Raw genomic sequence first — 21,418 nt, forward strand, 5'->3', positions numbered from 1 at the left:
TCCATCTGGGATTCCTGACGCAGAAGGGCTCGCGATGGATTGCGGTGGATCTTTCTCGACCTTCGGGGGGGGGGTCCCTCCGGGGGCCCCTCCCCAACCTCAGTCCGCACCGGGCGCCGCCCTAGAGTGCGCAGTTCCTCAGCAGCAGGAGGTTCTCTTCCACCCCAGGCGGCGGGAGCTCTTGCTGCAGTTTTTCCTTCAGCCAATCAGGTCACTTCCCCGGCCGGCGGGAGGGTCAGCCTGCAAAGCTGGTGCAGCGCGCAGCGGGGGGAGGCCCCGCCAGCTGCCCCGCGCCCTCCCGCGCGCCGTGTACTCGCTCTACACTAGGCAGGGCCGGGCTGGGAGGCCGCCAGCCCCGGAAAGCCACCGCTGGGGGCTTTTGGTAGTTGTGAAGGAGTCACGCAGGTGAGTGTGACCTTTGGGCGCCCAAGGAAGTTGCGTGGAAATCTGTAGCTTTAGGAGCATCGAGGAAGCTGCAATCCTGTTTGTTTCTGAGGCTTTGAGTTTCAAATATCGAATAATAAACTGGCCGTTACCCGAGAGACTCCCTGTCCTAGGACACAGAATGCCTCGTTTGGGGAAGAGAAAATGGGGGTGCGTCGGCTCCTACATCCCCAGAAGAGTGTTGGCTGATACCCAGTGGCTCGCGGATGGTTTGGGCGGGGAGCTGGCCTTTGGAGGCTGCAGCGTCTGTGGAGTGATTTTTCTAGAACCCTTTCTCCTCCTTCTCCTCCTCAGCACTCTGCAGCCCAGCACACCAGATGGTGACAGCTGGGTCCTGCAGGGCTGCGCTCACCTTTAACGAAGCCGGCAGCCCTCTCCAGACACAAAACATGGAAGGGTCAGCGCTCAGCCTGCCACCTACCCTAGGAAGGGTGCTGGGTGCGGGACGCAAGCCAGGGAGAGGCCAGTTACCTTATCCGGAAAAATGGGATTGTGATAGGGTGGATTAAAGGAGGAAAGCTTGATAGGAAAGAAGATAAAAGATGCAGCTTGTTATAAAGGACGTTCCCATGACAGTGCAGATACAACAGAGCAGGGAAAAAAACAAGTTGATTCAGGAGGAATAAACAGGTTTGTAAGCGATGAGGTCAAATGAGTCACAATTTACCTCCTGACTTTTTGGCAGCAAGGACAAAAAAAATGAAATAATAATGGGCAAGGGAATTTCTAACTATTAAAAGCTAATATTTCATGCCTTCTAGGTACCAGGTACTGTTTAGGCACTTGCCAGGGAATGTTTCGCTTCACCCTCGCAACAGCTCCGTGAGGGCGTCCTAACCTTATGTCCATTTTTACATATGAGAGAACAGAGAAAGAGGTTACATAACTAGGAGGTGGTGGCCCCAGTTACTCTAGGCTGTCTCCCTCCAGAGCCCAACCTAAAACCCTCAGCCTGATGCTGTGCTGCCTCAATATATGGGAAAGGGGATGTGTAGTTCTTGTTGGCTTTTTGATATGCATCATCAAGCCAAGAACTAGAGTGGAATCCCACAATCGCCCGATGGGCCAAACCTGATCTCATCCGGTTACTAACGTGTTTGTGGATGGAAGTGGAAAGCCTGTCTCAGGGAGCAGGTGCAAAGAGGCATTAGGCACCTTCCCTTCCAGAAGGTCACCTAGAGGGGCAGAGGGGCGGGGAGCCCAGCTTCACATTAGGCTTCCTCAACTCCAGAGTCTACCAGTTGCAGTGATGCGCTCAGAATTGACGACAGCTACACTGAAAATCAGGAGCAAGGGGAAGCAGTTTCCTTTAACTAAAGATCATGTCAGTTTATGGCCACACCTCAGGTGCCCCCATTCTCTTGGCCTCCCCTGCCTCCTGGACGCAGCTGCTTACTCGTCTCAGCGGTTGCAGTGTGGGTCAACTCTGGCAAGGCTCTGGTGCGGTTCTGATGCCCAGAGGCTCTGCCTCCTCCCAGCGCCTCTGGATGTGAATGAGCGTCATGGCACTTGGTGGGGGCAGAGCCGTTCGATGCAACTCAGAAATGCAGGGGAGTTAAATGGGCCACATCTTGGCCAACAAGACTGGAGATGGGTAAATTCCCTCTCCATTCTTCCCTTTGATGGACAGTCCTGAGGTACATTTTTTTTCTCTTTATAGCTTGACCAGAGATGTCCTGCTGTGGCCAAGCAGGTACACCCGTTGTGCAAGGGCTGCATCTCTTTAACACTTGTTGGGAAGCAGTGGACAGCACAGTAAGACATCAACATGCATTTACTTTCCATCCTTTCCAGACTGACCCTCCTTTCCCCTCATTTTCACTGCCCTGGCATTGTATTGCCTGAGTAAAGCTTTAGCCCTTAATCCTTGCCTAAGAAATCTAGGCTAAGAGGAATCTTACGTGGGCTTCAGAGTTCAAAGCGAAATTCCCTCTGAACTTTTCCTCTAGGTCACTATCCTGTACCATTCAGTTTTAAGGAAAGATGACTGTCCATGGACCAGACTTCCAAGAAGTAGAGCCTGGTGGCTCTGGTGTAGCAGATGTAGGCTCTGCTCAGAGAGCTTGACCCCCAATATCTCCATGGTAAGTTTGATTGGGATGGGGCATTCATAACCAGAGGACTGTGACATCTGCCACCATCTTTCATTTCCTTGCTGCTTACCTGGTCCTGCCTTGTTGGCCCCATCTTCTCTCTTTTGTCTCTCACTGGTGGGTATGCCCTCAGCCTTCAAACCTTATTGTACTGAGATGATCCAAACTCCTCTGACTGAGCCATATGCCTTTCCTTCCTAATAAGCTAAGTGATGGCTCGGCCCCCTAAGGAATGCAAATCTGTTGCAGATTAGTGATATTAGAAAGTTACTGCTATGACTTTCCATTCTAATCACTCTGAACGAGCTCCCTTGCTCTGATGTGACTGCCAAATTCTTGTGGGGCTCTTCACAGATGGATTCTAGACATCTGAACATTTTGCTGGCAAACAGAAGTAAGAACTGGAACCTTTTCCCCCAGTGGACTAAGGAAACGCTAAGAGTCAGAAGTTCTGGTTTCCTATGGCAACGCCACCTCCACTAGCTTGTCACTTGGTCATCTGTTGGCCCCTGGCTATGGAGAAGTCTCACTCTGAGAAACCATGTGGTCACTAGAGACACATATTTCAGATCCCTCTGTATTGGCTGTCACACAACAATGACATAAGCTAAGATTTCATGAGCTAATGAATCTCTAAAAATTCACTTTAAGACTTTGGGGTTTATAAAATGTCCCCCAATTCTTCTATAGCTATCATAATGAAAACATCAGAGCAAAGCCACGCCATAGCAAAGTTGCTGAACTTCCATTCCAAGCTAATGATGAGTGGACGCCTTGGTAATATCACTATGAAAGAATCTGCCTTATTTGGGGAGAGAAAGGATAAGGACTAGTTTATGACTTCAGAGTCCTGGGTCAGATTGGAGAGAAGATGGAGGAAGGTCTTCGGAGGTCGGAGAAAGCAACCCAGCAGTGCATAACCCACATAACTCTGTCCTTTTCCGCCTCTAAATCTTCAGGTAGACGCTCTGAGGCAGAGAGGTGCATTGTGGAGCTTCTGGAGGCACTGCTTGGAGGACAGGTCATTTAAACTGGCTCTCCCTGGGCTCTTCAAAGAAGCTCCATTGGGCATACAATGTCTTGGGCCTATGGCCTAAGAAGTAGTAGTCACCTGGGCCTGCTCTGAAAGGAGCTGGTCAGTGGGAAAGCATTAGGGGTGATGAAAGGCAGGGAACTTGGGTAAAGGTAAGGCAGGGAGATGTCCCAGGATGTTCCAAAGAAGAGGCACTGGAGTGTCTGCATGGAAGAGCCGTTCAGGTCCAGGAGCCAGAAGTGGGCTGGGCGTTCGGAGACCCCATTGCCCAAACCTTGGGTCTCTTTCTCCGTCCGCCATCCACTCTGTGTCCCATTCTCCTCCCTGGCTAGTGAGACCCGCCCCCCTACTCTTGTCTGGTCCCTAGGAGACAGAACAGGTTAGGGGGCCTCATAGAAGGGTCCCACATGCAGGCTTCTAGGATCCACATCACGCCTTTAGATCCAGGGGTCTGGATGCTTCCCGGAAGAGCTTTCTGCTCTTCTACCTTGGATACCCTTTCCTGCTTAATGGATGAACATCAGAACAGCACAGGCTCATTTCACATCAGGCTGTGTGTGTCGCAGGCACAACGAAGATGGAAACAGTCTGCTGCATTTGGAGTCAAAGACTTTTTGCTATAGGGCTCTTTGGGAATCAACAGACCTTTAAACAGAGATCTTTCCCCAGCATTTTCTTCGTTGTGTCTTTGGTGCCAGGGTGTCTGACTGCTGTTTTGTCTGGGGATGCATTCAGAATTGACTACCGATGATTCAGCCCCGGGGTCTAGTTTCTCTCTCTCTCTATAGACTCAGCAGGACTGTGAGTTGATAGGTCACCACAGGCCTTCTGAGTGCAGATACGGCCTCTACTCAGCTCCTTTTGTCTCTCAACTTCCTTCAGTCTGCATGAATCTTTCAATAGCTGGGTTGGACCATTCGCATGCAGAGGGCTGGGTAAATTCCCATGAAGCAAGTTAATAATATAGCATTTCCGTGGTGGCATAGTGCTGCTGTTTTGCTGTTGTTTTTAACTTGTTTTATTCATATCTCTTCTTCCCCTACATGGCTTTTTTCTTCTTCAGATTGATCAAGTAGAGGCTCTGTTAGGCTGTTGAGGCACTCAGTGTTGCTGGTTCTTCCTGGAGTTCTGAGGGGTAACTACTGTTCACTGTTGAGAAAGGGAAATACTTTACCCCGGAAACCCAGAACACTGATACACACATAGCTGCTTCTCTTGGATGAGGCACGCTACGTACTGATTTTATTATTCTGATAACCTGGGCATCTTCTAGAATAGTGGTTTTTAAATTTTTTAAGGAACCGGACCCCTCCTCAAGTGAAAAACCGTATCTCTGATATAACAGATAAAGCAGAAACCATGGCTGTGGAGGTGGGAGAGATGCTTCACCCTGTTGACCTTCACTTCCCTGCTTCCTCTCTTGGAGGAGCCCCTCCTTGAAACCCTGGCGCTCTGTGGAACAGTGGAAAACTACTATGCTAGCAAGAAGTGTGACCTGATCTATTTTGGTGCTGATTGGCAAGACCACAGTACCGTCATTAGTTTGAAAAGTAAACATTTTTGGATATCAAAGGTACAGGTGCTATGGCTCCTATATAAGGCCATTTGATAGTTAATTCCTGCCTAGAGGAAAATAACAACTTGTGTCTTATAATAAGCACGTAGATATGTGCATGGTGGTGGTGCCACGCCCCCAGAAAACACAAAGATATGGGGAAGGCCACTTGTAGCCTTGTGAGCTGCAAGTCTGCTCAGGGCTTAAGCAGAAGTCCTCCACTGTTTCTTTTTTTAAATTTTTTTATTTTTATTTTTTTAACTACAAGACTTGTAGCCTTGTGAGCTGCAAGTCTGCTCAGAACTTAAGCAGAAGTCCTCCATCATTTCTTTATTTTTATTTTTATTTTTTATTTTTTTGACTACAAGACTTGTAGTCTTGTGAGCTGCAAGTCTGCTCAGGACTTAAGCAGAAGTCCTCCATCATTTCTTTTTTTTAACGTTTTAATTTTTATTTTTTTGGCTGTGTTGGGTCTTTGTTGCTGCACGTGGGCTTTCTCTAGTTGTGGTGAGCGGGGGCTACTCTTTGTTGCAGTGCCCGGGCTTCTCATGGCGGGGGCTTCTCTTGTTGTGGAGCACAGGCTCTAGGCACGTGGGCTTCAGTAGTTGTGGCACGCGGGCTCTGTAGTTGTGGCTCACGGGCTCTAGAGCGCAGGCTCAGTAGTTGTGGCGCATGGGCTTAGTTGCTCCGTGGCGTGTGGGATCGTCCCAGACCAGGGCTCGAACCCGTGTCCCCTGCATTGGCAGGCGGATTCTTAACCATTGCGCCACCAGGGAAGCCCTCCTCCATCATTTCTGAATCAAGGCTCCTTGACAGTCAGAAAGCCAAAGGGCTTCCTTTGGGGTTACCTTGACCCTCTGTTGGTACAGTGAAACTGGTCTGTTCTATTTGATTTTAAAGTCACTGATACCAAATTGATAACTTTTGCTTTAAGGCCTATGTATTTGGATTGACCTCTACTTCCCCAACAAGTTTTCAGTGCTTGTATGTTTCTGATCCCCGTTGCCGGAGCATGTCATGGACCATTCACCAGCTTGCTGAGGCTAAATCTTTCTCAACAAACACAGCTAAGGAGATGTGGAGCAGGTGGAAGTATGTGATCTGAGGGGCACTGACTGACAAGGCCTTGTTTGCCATCCTAACCTACCCTGGCCAACTGCTGTTGTTACCCCTACAACTTCCACTTAACAATAGTGATCATACACTGTGACCACAGAAATTGTTAGTTGCAGCCCACTTTGTCATGTGAAAGGAAAAAGAACAAGGACTTGGAAATAGCTTGTGAGCTTAGTCTGATAAATCACATCCCATTAATTTCCAAATATTTCTGCAAAATTAGAAAGGGGAACCTTGTAAGTTCTATTAGTTCATTACTGAGTAATTGCTAATTGGTTATGCATTTAAAAACACACAGAATTCCATTTAATATTGTTGTCTTTATTAGGAGAGAGATTTGTTTTGTTTGACAGAGCATTAGCTGTGACATTTTGGGGTTAGTGCAGACTACTTGGTTCTCCCTGAAAATTCATAGATATAGAATTTTAAAATTTCTTTTAGCTGAGTATTAAAATAATAGGTACTAATTCTCTCTCCAATTTATTGGTCCCGTAACACTGAAATAGTACCTGTCAGGACTGAGGGAGCTGGCCTGCTCCTTCCACGGGGTCCCCTCTTCTCCCTGGAGATAAGTGTGAATTCCCTCTCCTTCTTCCACCCTGTGACACTTCCCTAAAGCACTTTGTTCCATGAGCTATCTTCCTTGGTTTATAAAAAGGCAGTGGTGCAATGAGGTTCAATATTCAGAATCTGGCATGCATATCTTGTGTTAAGGGGCTGATGAAGTTAAAATAATGAGCTTCGTTTATGTCTGGGATGTTGTTGACTAGCACAGGAAGAACATCGATTTGAATTTTCTTCAATTAATGATGATGAATTTGACATTCATGTGTTTGGTAAATATCAGTGGATCATCTTCTCTGTGCTCTGATCTGCCTCTTTTACTCTTTCTTTACATGTTCAAGAACTTGTCTGTTTAATTGTCTGATGCTAGGGAGATGCTGAGTATAATGACGGACAAGAATACAACAGAATGTCTGAATGAACCTACAGTTCTTAGCCCTTGAACTTATGGAGCAATTCCATCAGCCACCATTCCTTTTTCCTGGTAAGCAAGATTTCAAAATAGTGACTGTATATGAATTAGAACCATAGTGGGGAAGCTAAGATGATGGGATTCAGAATAAAATTGTCTGGGCTTGACTGCTGACTACCGCTTACTGTTTAGGATGCCCTGGGCAAGATGCTTCACCTCATGGGGCCTCAGTTCTCTCACCTGCAAAATGGGGTAATATTACCACCTACTTCCTTGTGTTAGTGTGAGGATTAAATGAGAGAATCTTCTAAAAGTTTGTAGAATAGGACCTGGCACGGAGTAAGTTCTTAGTAAATGTTAGCCATTATTATGGTTATTATAATTGTAATCATTTTTTTTATCTCTTTAGCTTTCCTTGGCTATTATGGGAAATACAGTGAAGAGTAATCACTGCATATGAATAGAAAGTAACCTTTTGACTTACCTGCTCCTTGTCTAAAAGCTTGCTGCCAAAGATGCTCTCTGGGGTGAGGTATATTGTTTCCCCTTCTTGCCCCCATGCACAGTAGGTCAGGCGTAGCAGTGAGATGGAGATTGCAGTGGACGTCAGGAGACACAAGGATGGTTGTTACGCCTTCTTGACTATGGAACAACTTTGGCTGAATTCTTCAATCACCTCCAGGTCACCTTTCCCCATGTACAAAATTGAGCTGTTGGAAACCACAGTAGGTGACAATGAGAGCCTTGAGATACGTATGTATTGTGGTTTAATATATATTTTAAAGAATCTTGTGTATAATGTAGTGCAAGAGAGTAAAAGCACACTGGGCTCTTGGGAAGTCTTTTAATGTGGTAAGAACCAAGAGCCTATCATTTATTGAGCCCCCAGTATGTGCTAGGTTCTGCATATTTATCATCTCATTTATTCTTTATAGCAACTTCATGAGTAAGTTGTATTATTTCCATTTTTCAGTTAAGGAATCTGAGTCTCCAAGAGTTTAAATGATGTGTTCAAGTTCACGGGGTTAGTTAGAAGCAGAGAAGGGATTCAAAGCCACACCTGTCTTAAGCAGGTGGTCCCCTGTGGTGGTCGTCAGTGCTGTTTCCTTCCAGGCCAGATCATTTCATTGCCAATGCAGGATTCTCCGTCTGCAGGGCCATTGGCTGCTCTGTCAGCCTGTGTCCTTGGGTGACTCTGATGAGCAGAATGCCCTGAAGCTTGAGATGGGCACGTGGCCTGAGCATGAAATAACCTTTGTCGTTTTTTGTTTTGTTTTTTTTTTTAAAGCTTTGTTCTCATAGAATTTTTTTTTTAATTAATTAATTAATTTATTTTTGGCTGTGTTGGGTCTTCGTTTCTGTGCGAGGGCTTTCTCCAGTTGCGGCGAGCGGGGGCCACTCTTCATCGCGGTGCGCGGGCCTCTCACTGTCGCGGCCTCTCCTGTTGCGGAGCACAGGCTCCAGACGCGCAGGCTCAGTAGTTGTGGCTCACGGGCCCAGTTGCTCCGCGGCATGTGGGATCTTCCCAGACCAGGGCTCGAACCCGTGTCCCCTGCATTAGCAGGCAGGCTCTCAACCACTGCGCCACTAGGGAAGCCCCAACCTTTGTAGTTTTTGATCATTAAGGTTTTGAGTTTCTTTGTTACTGCAGCATAACCTGGCATATCTTGACTAATACATGCTCCAGTAAGGTGATTAACACTGATGGCTAAATTATCTGTAATATTCCTATTTGTCAAGTAGAGGCAGCAGGCTGAATCATCTTGTGTGTGTGGTGGGGGGAGAATAATGACTAAATGTTTCAAAGTGCTAATAAGGTAGATCATGGGTTGAAAAGGATCTTTTATCATTTTTTTCCAGTGTTTTCTTTCTGATCAACTTCTTTTCCCTCTCTTACCTTTTTTTCCTCTACCTTCTACCTCTTTCATTTTTTTTCCTTTGGGTCTCCTTTTAGTCTCTATACAGATCTAATGCCTAGTGCCTGGTAGCACTCAAATGTTTTTTAAAGTGGGAGGAAATATTCAGAATCCAGGAAAGCAGTGTTGAATTCCACATTCTCTTCTTTTTGTTGGCAGTTTGGTTAAAAAAAATGTTTAAGGAGTTTACCTTTACCTTTAACTAAACAAAGCAATCATAAGACTCAATTTCTTAGTTTTCACATATCTTCAATGTTCTTTTCACCTCCCATTTCTCTTGGTATTGTATCTATGTGGCCTAAGGAGGACTCTTGGCTAGGATGCTTGTGCAAGCAGATTGAATTTATTTCTGGCTGAGCCCATCCCTGTCTGTCACCCAATTATCATCAATAAATATTTAAATATCAGGCCAGCAGCCCCTGAATGGAGCCCTGGGTATCAGGCCTCTGTGAATCCCAGCTGATCATTATTAATTCAATGAATGTAGTTGTAAATTAGCTAAGAACATACAATGGAAGCGAATACATGTACTCTTGTCAATGTGGGCTCACTTCATTGAAAGATGTTTTAAATTTGCTTTTGCCTCATTCCAAGAAGATATGAGATGCAATTTGCTTCAAACTAAATGCTCCCTTAGTGTCTTGTCCAGATATTAAACAAGAATAAGGCAGGTTGGAAGAGCCATCTCTAAAATGTATTGCTCTGAAGGACTTAGAGGTTTGCAGGGTCACTTTTTGAGCTAATGTGAATTGGCAGGCAAAATGCTTTCCACTGAGATGAATTATGTGCTCAGGGTTACCTGGTTTTTTAATCCGAGTTAGACAGAGAAGTCAGAAGTAGATAAAAATGAAATGACCCATTATCAAATAATCAATGAAAAAGCTACACTCCTGCAATGTTTCTGGATCAATATACAAGTTACCTTTCACATAGATGAATTATTCTTGTGTAGTTCAGAGCAGATCAAAGCCTACTTCCAGCCAGATGTCCCAAATGCATTGTATGTGAAAGAAGAGAAAGAAGGCATTAACCCGCCAGGCACAAAAATACGGGTCCTCCCCGTTCAGCAGCTTTCCTAAACAGTGCCCAATGAGAGTATTCTTGGGAACATGATCCAGATCCAGAGGCACAAGCTGTTGAAGGTTTAGCGGATAGTGTAGATAAGGCTCTGAAGAAAGGGCATGTTCATTCTCCGAGGGCAGGAGTATAAATTGGCAAAGACTTTCTAAAAAGCAATTTCACAGTACCTATCAGAATTTAAATTTCTATGCTCTTTGACCTGGCAATCCAATGCTAAGAATTTATCCTAAAATGTAGTTACATATGTATAAAAAAATATTTGTATAAGGATGTTTCTTTGTTGTGATAGTAAACACATAACACATCTTACAAATGTCCATCAAAGAGGGAATAGTTAAGTAAATTGTAATCTAGTAATACTGTTGAATATTATCAGCCATTAAGAAAACGAGGTTAAATATATATGTGCTGACATATGACGTTGGAGAAGTTATTCAACCTCTCACTGCTTGAGTTTTCTTATTTGTAAAGTGAGTATAATATTTAGTAAGTATTAGTTGAGTGACAGATTAAATGAATATATTTGTGTGTGTATGTATATGTATGTGGTACATATGCAATTTTTTTATTTTTGGAGAGACTAAAATTTAGAAAAGTAACTCAGAAATCCAGTAGATAGAGTTAAGTTTAGAATCCTAAGACCCTCATCTAGGAGTGGGAGGTGGGAGATGGGGAGACATATGAGGAAGGAAAATAGTCTTTATTGAAAATACACACTATGCTAGGCTATCTGCTACATACTTTACATAATCATATCATTTAATTCTTACAATCATCTGAAGTCGGTATTATTATATCCATTTTACAGGTGAGAAAATAAGGCTCAGAGGAACTTACCCAAGGTCATACAGTTGTGAGTAGCAGAGCTAAGCTTCCAGTGTCAAAGCTGTCCTTCCCACCACCTCCTTCCATGCTGAGACCATATCTTACTCATCCCTGGATATTCAGTGTCTAGCATAGAGCCTGACTCCATAATGCTTGTTACATTTAATTAAATATTTGCTTAAAAATTGAGGATACTGACATAGATTTCCCTTTGCTTTATATTGGTTAATAAGTGGGAATAATTATTATGATACTTCTTTGATGTTAAGTTTTTCTCTACTTATCTTATCCCACCTTTATCAGTCACCATAGGCTAAGTTATGCTGTGGTAACAAATAACTCCAAAAATCTCAGTGGGCTGCTTTGTTACACGCACTGCATGGATTAACTGCCGCTCTGCTCCATGTTGCCTTCATTTCAGGACCCAGGCTGAAGAAGCAGCTCTTTCCTGGATGTTGTGAGTCTCATGGGAGAGGAGATGAGGGATGGAAGAATCACCTATCCATTAAAGCATCCATTAATGGTCATTAAAGCTTCTGCACAGAAGTAGCACATGCCACTTCCACTCACATTTCATTGGCCAAAGTGAGTCAGATGGACAGACATGAACACAATAGGGTGGGAAGAGTATAATCTTCCCATAGGGATAGTCTCTGTTGGGTGGGCCCATTTAGGTGCTCCTTGTAAGAGGAGCAGCTGATATTTTGAAGAGTAATGCAATATACCCCACTACTCTATTGCAAAATAAATTTTAAGCCCCTTAAAATAGATACTGTGTTTTATACTTCTGTTTAGCTTATATATGTAGAATGGAACTTTTACTCTTGTAATTCTAGTGCTTTCTTCACTAGATAGTAAACTTAATTTTGCTTTTATGGAAGTCAGTCTTATCCAAATACAGCAGTTCTCAAAATGTGTTGAGGGAACCCTAATAGTCCCCGAGACATTCTCAGGGGGGTCTGTGAAGGCAAAACTATTTTAATAATAATACTAAGTTGTTATCTCCTTTTTATTTTTAACATCTTTATTGGAGTATAATTGCTTTACAGTGGTGTGTTAGTTTCTGCTTTATAACAAAGTGAATCAGCTATGCATATATCCCCATATCTCCTCCCTCTGGCGTCTCCCTCCCTATCTCCTTTTTTTAACTCTCATTCTCTCACGAGTGTACAGGGGAGTTTTCCAGATGTCATGTAACATGTGACATTGGAACAGATTGAATACAGAAGCAGATATGAGAATCCAGCTATCCAGGCATTAAAGAGATTTGCAAAAATGTATAGTAATACCACTCTTCTCACTAATGTTTTTGTTTTGGAAAACATAGCTGTGTTTGATAAAAATGTTAACATGTATTAGATTTTTTCTTAGTAAGGTTAACAAATAGATATTTAAATTTTTTTCAGCCTTAATTTCTAATATAGCAACATATTATATTTATCTTTATAATACATTTAAACAATAGCTCTTTGGGGTACTTAATAATTTTGGTAAGAGTATAAAGGCGTTCTGAGAACAATGTGTTTGAGAACTTCCGTCCTAAAATGATGTGGCAGGCCCTGACTATCTCAATGAGAGTATTAGTGGCAAGATCATTAAACACAGTTAAATTTTCCTTAGCTATAGTGTGGAGCACGGTGGGTTCTTATAAATACTGTTATTTTTCATAATCATCACCAGTGTTCCATATCTTGTACTTCCTGAGGGAGCAAGATGATTAGTTTGTTAAAGAAGATTGGTTGCATGAATTATTTTCAGCCTTGTAGAAGTTCACAGCTTGATGTTACATTAGTAATGAACAAGAAAAAGGGTGGTACATAACCCTGAAAAGAAAAATGCTGCTTTGTAATAAGAGGCCCTAGTAATTTAACGTCTTGGAACTTTATCATCTTGTCTCACTAGCTTCAATACGGAATAATTGAAAACAAGCCACATGTTTACACTAATGAATAATAATAGTGAAGAACACTTTGTGGAGAGCTGTATTCAGGTTCTATAGTGTTTTTCATGTGTGAAAGTCTACTTTCACATTTGTGACCAAGCTCAGCCAGTTTTTTTTTTTTTAATCTTCCCCCTGCTTTGCGTTTACACTATGCTAGTACCCTCCTCCCCGCAGAGCTAACTCCCAATAAAAGGAATTTAAATTTATGGGCAGAGTCTTGATCTCTGTTGCAGAATTCCTATCAAATAACTTTGAAAGTTCTGGAAGGACAGTTCTGAAGGGGCATCTTGACATGCACATTTTTGCACGTATGCATGCATACACGCACATGCATGTTGGAATTTAATGCCAGGAAGAACTTTGTTTCTTCTGAGAAGCCAACAGTGCTGTTTACCCAACAGTAAGAGGTATGTAATGTGCTGCATTTTATTTTCTGCCTTGGCTTCCAGCAAGCTCAGTCCTCACATGATATTTACTTTGGGTGATTTTTATTCTTTTTCACTGCAAATTACATCCATTTTGGAAGCAGGCACAAGATGTAATAATAAATGAACAACAACAAGTCAGATGCAGGACAGCCTTTAAACATAGGTAGAAGAGGTAACTACAACACTTTGAAGGCTTAGCTAGGACAGAAAGTACCATGTATCTGCCACTGTTACATGAAATTCCCTCCATTAGGGTTCCTCCTGTCAGGTAACATATTTGATCTTTAGAAACCTGCTATGTTACAAAGAAAACACGCTCCCAGGAGAGTCATACCTCAGTATTTGGGATGAAACATTGATGAATCAATGAGAACATGAACTAGAAGAGAACTCAGATATCTTAGCTTTCAGACGTATGTTTTTATTAACATACACCTCTCAGCTAGTGGGAAACATTTCCAGAGACATAGAGAGAAATTTTCCCCATGAGGGTTATGTAGAGATTTTTTCCCCTTCAAGTAGGGTTGCCAGATAAAATGCAGGACAAGTGCAATATACGCTTATACCAGAAAATTATTCATTGCCTATCTGAAATTCAAATTTAACCAGGCGTCCTATATTTTTATTTGCTAAATCTGGCAACCCTACTCTTAGGGGAACAATATAGAAACCTTTCTACTGGTAATGTTGCTTGCTAATCACCTTGAAAAGTGCTTCATAAACAGACATGTATTTTACTTTTCAGTATATCACAGGGTCAATCCTTGTAAGTGGGCCTGAGAAGATAAACCGATTATGTACAACTTTGTTTCTTTCAAGTTCCTGCTGAGAGGAAAAGCTGTTATGTAAACAGGGAAGTGACAAAGCATTTCTCTTCTCCTATGGGCCCCAGCACATGTGAGAGAGCACGCAGAGAATTCTTCCAGCCAGGGTACTGCTGCCGCCCATGATGACTCCCTGACGGGAAGCTTGGGGACAGAGACAACACAATGCACGTGAAGGAATGGGGGAAACAAACGTCTAACTAATGAGGCTTTAGACTTCACAGAGGGAGGACACTTGCTATTACACACCCAAGCCAGGTTTAAATTTCCAAAAGGTGATACTTTTAGCTGTAACGTTTCTGAGGCTTGGACCAAGTGACTCCTTCATTTTGTGCAGGTGCAGACCTGGATGTAGCTCACAAATGATACTGCCTCTACAAGCCCTCTCGTTCCCCATCCATCTTTGTCTTGCCCCACAAAGATGCACTGAGATCTCTCACAAACCATCCCTTATTACTTTGCCAGGAGGATCCTGACCTTAAGACGAACAATTAAAAATAGCAGTAAAAAAAAAAAAACAACATCCCAAAACCTTCTCTGCTCTTTATGCTGTGAGTGGTTTAGGCTGTTCACTTTGCTTTCATCCTCAGCTTGGTGTGAATTATACGTGCTTTTGTAAACCCAGACTTAAAGCCCAGCATGGCTTCAGATAGCTTCTCACTGCACTCCTTTATGTGGGGTATTTCTCACATAAACTATGGTGATTCTGCTTCCGCAGAGAAGGGCAGTGACTTGCTGAAAGTATTGATTAATTGCAGTCTCATTCACTGGTTTGCTCATTTTACAAACATTAAAAAATAATGCATACCTTGTGCCAGGAGCTGTGTGCAAGGCACAGGCGAAACAGATAAATAAGGCACAGTCCATGCCCTCAAGGAGATGACAGGTTAAACAAATATTTGCAATTCAGTATGGTGAGTGCATAGAGGTGCTGCAAAGAGGAGCTGAAATGCTGTCTGTAAGAGGGGGAGGAGAAGGCAGAGCGGTTCAGAGGAGATTTATGAGCTGAAGCCTGAGGAATAAATAGGCATTTTCTAAGTGCAGAGAAGGCAAAATGGGAACAGCATGGGCAAAAGCAAGGACTTCATATAACATATAAAGTGTTATAACTTGTTCAGTGAGAGGCCTCCACAGGCTGAAGATGATCCACTGGGATCCAAAAAGAAAATAGCACAACTTCATACCTGGATTTTTATGTAAAAATTAACTTTGCTAATATTCAGTGTATGGTTTATAGTTTGGGCATACGTAATTTATCACGAAGTATAGTGCTCAGCCGGTTGCATGCTCAAGAATGCTTTACCAAAAGGGGACGCTCACGATCAAATTAATTTGGCTACCACTGCTGGAGTGGTAGAACTAGGAATTCAGTTCTTGCCCACCAACTCCTTCTGCAACAGCGCCAACAGGAGTCTAGATGATGATGTTTCTTTTGGTCCAGGGTACCTCAAAATACACATGGAATGCTTAGAGTGCTTGTTAAAGAAGGGCAGGTTTCCAGGCCTGTCTCAAATCAATAGTCAGCCTCTGTCAGGAATAGAAACAACAACAACCTGTATGTCTAACAAGCTCCGCAGGTGATGCTTATTGCCTTAGTCTGTTCAAGCTGCCATAACAAAATACCACAGGCTTGGTGGCTTAAAACAACAGAAATGTATTTTCTCACAGTTCTGGAGCCTGGAAAATCTAAGATCAGGGTTCCATCAGGGTTTAGTTTCCGGTGCAGTCTCTCTTCCTGGCTTGTAGATGGCTACCTTCTCCCTGTGTCCTCACATGGTGCAGAGAGAGCGCTGGTGTTTCCTCCTCTTCTTTTTTTTGTTATTGACGTATAGTTGATGTACAATATTATATAAGTTACAGGTGTACAATATAGTGATTCACAGTTTTTAAGGGTTATACCCCATTTATAGTTTTGATAATGTATCGGCTATATTCCCCCTATTGTACAATATATCTTTGTAGCTTATTTTATACCTAATAGTTTGTACCTCCCACTCCCCCACTGGTAACCACTAGTTTGTTCTCTATATCTGTGAGTCTGCTTCTTTTTTATTATATTCACTAGTTTGTTGTATTTCTTAGAATCCACATATAAGTGATATCACACAGTATTTGGCTTTCTCCTTCTGACTTACTTTATTTAGAATTATACCCTCCAAGTCCATCCATGTTGCCGCAAGTGGCAAAATTTCACTTTTTTATGGCTGAGTATGTGTGTGTGTGTGTGTGTGTGTGTGTGTGTGTGTGTGTAATCTTCTTTATCCATTCATCTGTTGATGAATGCTTAGGTTGCTTCCATTTCTAGGCTATTGTGAATAATGCTGCTATGAACATTAGGGTGTGTGTGTATCTTTTTGAATTAGTGTTTTTGGTGTTTCTGAATATATACCCAGGAGTATCAGTTTTTTGGATCAGGGCTCCACCCTTGTGACCTCATTTAACCTTAATCACCTCCTTAAAGGCCTTATCTCCAATACAAGCAGGGTTAGGCTTCAACGTATGAATCTTGGGGTAACACAGTTCAGTCCATAGCATTTATGTTCACTGAAGTTTGAGGACCACTGCTGTAGTCTAACCAATAAATAAACAGTAAAGCGAGTGATGGTTTCTGAAGTAGGTCCCTTTTTCCTAAGTCTGAACCCAGAGGAAGAGCCAGAGAAATGAGGGATTTCCAGCTCCCACCTTGCCTTCCAGACTAGTGCTGTTCAATTGAAGTGTAATGGAGCCACATGACAAATTGCCTATGTAACTTAAAATTTTCTAGTAGCCACACTGAAAAAAAAGTAAAAAGAAAGAGGTGAAATTAATTTTAATAATTATTTAGTTTAATCTAATATATCCCAAACATTATCAATTCAACATAAAGCCAATACATATGATTAGAAATAAGATATTTTACAATTTTTTGTACTAAATTTTTGAAATCCTGTATTATTTTGTACTTATATCACGTCTCAAGTCAAGCTAGCCAGATTTCAAATGTTCAGTGTCCTCATGTGGCTAGTGACCTATGTACTGGACAGTCAGTGCTAGAGTATTACAACCTTCAGCTCAGTGCTTTAGGAAGCAGAGCAGACAAGGTGTGCTGTGAACATGCTGTACAAGTAGCATCATTTCTAAAAGAGGCTTTATGATTATGATTAGTCCTGAGAAGTTTTTAACATGCCTGTCCTCTAACCAGCAGCTTAAGATGTCAAGTTTGAGCAGAGAACAGAAGCTGATGGCTCATCCTAGCAGTTGAAGAAATTGTCACCATTCAGTGTTCTGTTTACCATGTACATAAGAAGTCACAAGCTGCCAGAGCTGCTTGATGACTGAGACAGGCTGGCTGGATGATAGTTTGCCCTTAAATGAAAACTGAGCTGCATTTGATTTATCACCCTCAGCTGTCACTTCTCACCTCCACTGAACCTTTCCCAAGACCACAATAAACGTCACTTTAAAGGTTCGGGACTGAATTTCAACTGTGAAGAGCGTATTAGTCCTAAAACGGGCTCTTTCAAACAAAGCAGCATCTGCAGTCGGTGCTGGGGCTGGGGAGAGCATATGCAGAAAGTTCCCTGAATTTTATATGATGAAGAAAGCATTAGGCTTAACCATGAGGTTAACTTTATCCATATCCCACAAGACCAATTTGGGGATCCTGCAGGGCTATAGGCATGTTATTGGTGCTGAGATGTGTCTTGGGATCCACTGGAGCCCAGATGCTTCTAGTTACTTTGAAGACAACAAATTCTTGTCTTACTGGAGGAACTTGAGGATGTTTGGCTGGAAAAGAGAAGTTTGGTGGAGAGGGCATGAAAGGTCACCCTCATATGTTTGAGGGCTTTCTGGAGGAGGAATTAGACTCATTCTGTATAGTCAAAAAGGGCAGAATTAGAACACATTTTTAGTTCAATATAGAAGTCTTTTTAATGAGATTGTGGCATCATTAGAAGACCCAGACATTAGATTGTGTTTCCCTAAGGACGTTTATCGAATACCTACTTTGGGTCAAGCACTGTCACATATATTATTTCAATTAAATTTTCACAGTGTTCCTGCAAGGTAGGTACTATTACCTCATTCCAAATGTGGCATCCCCCTGCTCCCGGGCCATGATGACAGCAGTCATGGTTCCAGCATTTGCCCTGCATCTGGAACCTGCTGAATGCTCAGCTTTCTGGAGCCGACTTTATGCCCCAGACAGGAAATCAAATGTAAATGTCATTTTCTTTCTGTGCTGGATTGGAAAGGACACAGCTTGTCTGGCCTGTACAGTGGAATTTGAGTTTAACAGATGGGAGAACCGCATTAAAACAACCTGTACAAAGTTGCACAAAGATTTTTATTTAAACGAGTACTTCCCATTCTCACCAATGATAATGTGTGCCATGGCCGAGTCTAAATTCTCTTCTCTACGTGCATTTACATTTTTCACTAGCCTGTACAATTCGTACATCCATAATCAGTCTCACGTGTTAAGATATATCTTGCAGTACCCGTGAAAGAACATGTTACTGACCCTCCCGAGTTGGTCCCTAAGAAGGGTCCTTCTGCCCAGTGTTGCTTAAACCAATAGAACGAGACTGAGTTCTTCCATTTGGAAGCAAAAGAGTTTTATTCTTTGATCAAAGAACAGAGAGGTGTGAGCGCCGGCTGCAGAACGCACGCTCTCCCGGAAGGACTGTGGGTGGGGCTGCTTTCTAGGGATCTCGGCAGGGGGGGAGGAGGCGGAGTTCTTGCGGGATCCGGTGCAGCTGCTGCGGCTCCGCCTCCAGGTCGCAGCGCCGAGAGCAGCGGCTCTGCGCACGGCCCGCTACCGCCGCCATCTTGAACTGAGCGCTGGGTGCGGTGTTTCTGCGCAGAGCCCTGGAGCTGAGGGGACGGCCCAGCCGTGCTGCACCGGGAGCTCCGGTCTGAAGCGCCAGGTGCGAGGCCTCTGGATGCGGCACCCTAAGAACAAGGGAAACTACATGAAGCGCAAAGGAAGAGGTTAGACCTTATCTTATCACCTAGATTCCATCTTGCTTTTCCTTGGGGAACCCAGTGGGCTTTGTCGGTGACTGATACGCTCAGAATGTAGTTCTAAAATGGATACTGGTTCTTCTTTTGTTGTAACCACGGAATGTGTGGTGACTCGAGCTACCTCCCATCTCGTGTGGCAGGAAGTGGAGCATGAATATCTGTACATGATATAAACGTATAATAAGATATTAAATGGCTGATGCTATCGCGTACTTACTATGAGACAGGCAGTGTTCTAAGGACTGAGGGGTCTTACCTCGTTGTTCCTGCCATCTCTCCCATAACGTAGATACTGTTATAAAAATACCCCCACTTTATAGAAGAGGGAACTGAGGCACAGGGAGGTCACATAACTTGCCCAGGTCGTGCAAGTAGTTAAGTGGCAGAGATAGGATTGGACCCGGGCCATCTAACGACCAGAAAGAAGCATAAGGGATGTGTTGTCTCCCGGTGTAGCAGAGGTTAAATTTTCTCCTACTTTACCAGCAAACAAGCACATTGGTAAGGCCCTGGAGGAGCCCGGCCTTGCACTGTCCCGTATGGTAACCACGTGTGGCTATGAGCACTTGAAATGAGGCTTGTCCAATTTGACATCTGCTGTAAGGGTAAAATAAGTACTGGATTTTTGAGGACTTACATGATGAAAAGAGTGTCTCTGACCGTTTGCTCACACATATGTTCACTCATTCATTCAATATGTTCCGACACGTGGGAGGCACCGACGGTGGGATGTAGCAGAGTCAACCAGACAGATTTGGCTCCTGTTCTCATGTAGCTCAATATTCTGGAAGGACTGGTGGTTTGGGGTGGGAACTGGACCCTAAGAAATAATTATGTAAGTACTTAATTACCATCACTATTGTTAAAGAGGAGAAGGCGTTTGCTGTGGGAGATTACATGAAGGGCACCTTACCCTTGGGGGGGCCACTTAGTAAATTCATTCAGTAGATATTTGTTGAGTGAAAGAATGAATCTAGGGGATTAGAGGAAGCATCCCTGAGGAAATAACTTTGAGACAGCGTTCCAAAGGAGGAGGAAAGAGGTGAAATATTGGGAGCGTCTGCTGTGATCACAGGCCCGCCGGGCAGGTGGCTCTGGTGGCTCTTGCTTTATATCAGGGACAGTTGTCTCTGGCCAGGTGTCAGTGGCACAGCTGAGCCCAGAGTTCTGTGGGGTGGGCAGAGGCATGGGGAGCTGTGTTTCCTGGCACGGGGAGGCATGGTTGCAGGCACGGGGACATCTCAAGGAGCCGGCAGGAGGGTGGCCCCTGGCCCCCTCCTCCAGCATCACCCAGTGCCCAGCACCCCCTGGCACACGGACTCAGTTTCTTCTTCCTGGCGGCTTCGTGTCCTTCCTCTCCCTTCTTCTTTGCCCCCACCAGTTTGGGTCTGCAGCATTTATTTCCCTTTATTGCACAGTCCATTCGACAGGTTTTTATTTTGTTGTTGTTTCCACCCAGTGTAAATGAGACCTCCAGTAGGGAGAATAACTTAAATCTCTTGTGACCCTGGAGGACAAAACGTTCCCAATTTCTTCCCCCAGAGCAGTTTTCATTTCTGTGGCAAATTACCACGAAGTGCTTATTCTTGTCGATAACAGTGTGGCAGCGAGGACGTGAGGAGGGGGCGTGGAGAAGCAGAGCCTTGGACTCAGTGGCTGGGTGCTGGCTGGCCTGAGTCTGCTGCCCGTAACTCGCCCAATGTGAGAGGGAGCTGGAGCAGGCTGGGCTGGGGGCAGAGGGCAGCTTTGGGCAGCTGGGAGGAATGCTAGGCATCTGACCTTGGGCTTCAGGCTGTGCTAAGCCTCACCCCAGTGTAGCCCCTGGGAGAGCTGATTCTTGGATGGGTCTCCTTCAGTTCTTTGCACACCTGATCCCAGGTTGCCAAGTTATCCAATGAGCCAGAAAACAATAAAACCACCATAAACCCAGCTGGGGGTGATTTTGCTGTGTTCTGAGTCTGCACATCTTGCCTGGATCTTATATTGGGCTTGAACATTAAGAGGGCTATCCCAGGGTGGGTAACAGTGTTGGCAGGGAAATTCGGCAACGTGCCCTGAACATACTTGCACCCATATTTGCACCCAACAAATACTTGTTAAATCAACGAATAAGAATTTGCTGTAAGGAATACCATTTTTAGTTAATTTGCAACACTTGTACTACCTGGGCGGAAAGTCA

At 43.8% G+C, this 21,418-nt stretch overlaps 1 long non-coding RNA gene across 3 annotated transcripts in view; it reads left to right on the top strand.

The window, feature by feature from the left end:
- The first annotated feature begins 234 nt into the window (after positions 1-234).
- The window catches only part of LOC132360642 (uncharacterized), a 229,147-nt gene continuing 207,963 nt past the window's right edge, over positions 235-21,418 (top strand). Inside the window, exons 1-5 of one of the 3 annotated variants that reach the window (XR_009501137.1) lie at positions 235-405; positions 2,105-2,199; positions 2,394-2,528; positions 7,147-7,289; positions 11,460-11,793. This is a non-coding gene — a long non-coding RNA (uncharacterized LOC132360642). Of the gene's footprint in view, positions 406-2,104; positions 2,200-2,393; positions 2,529-7,146; positions 7,290-7,783; positions 7,954-11,459; positions 11,794-21,418 lie in introns of those variants that run through there. The other 2 variants (XR_009501139.1, XR_009501138.1) reach the window with 2 other exon arrangements.

The sequence above is a fragment of the Balaenoptera ricei genome, chromosome 2, assembly GCF_028023285.1.
Source record: "Balaenoptera ricei isolate mBalRic1 chromosome 2, mBalRic1.hap2, whole genome shotgun sequence".
NCBI lineage: Eukaryota > Metazoa > Chordata > Mammalia > Artiodactyla > Balaenopteridae > Balaenoptera > Balaenoptera ricei.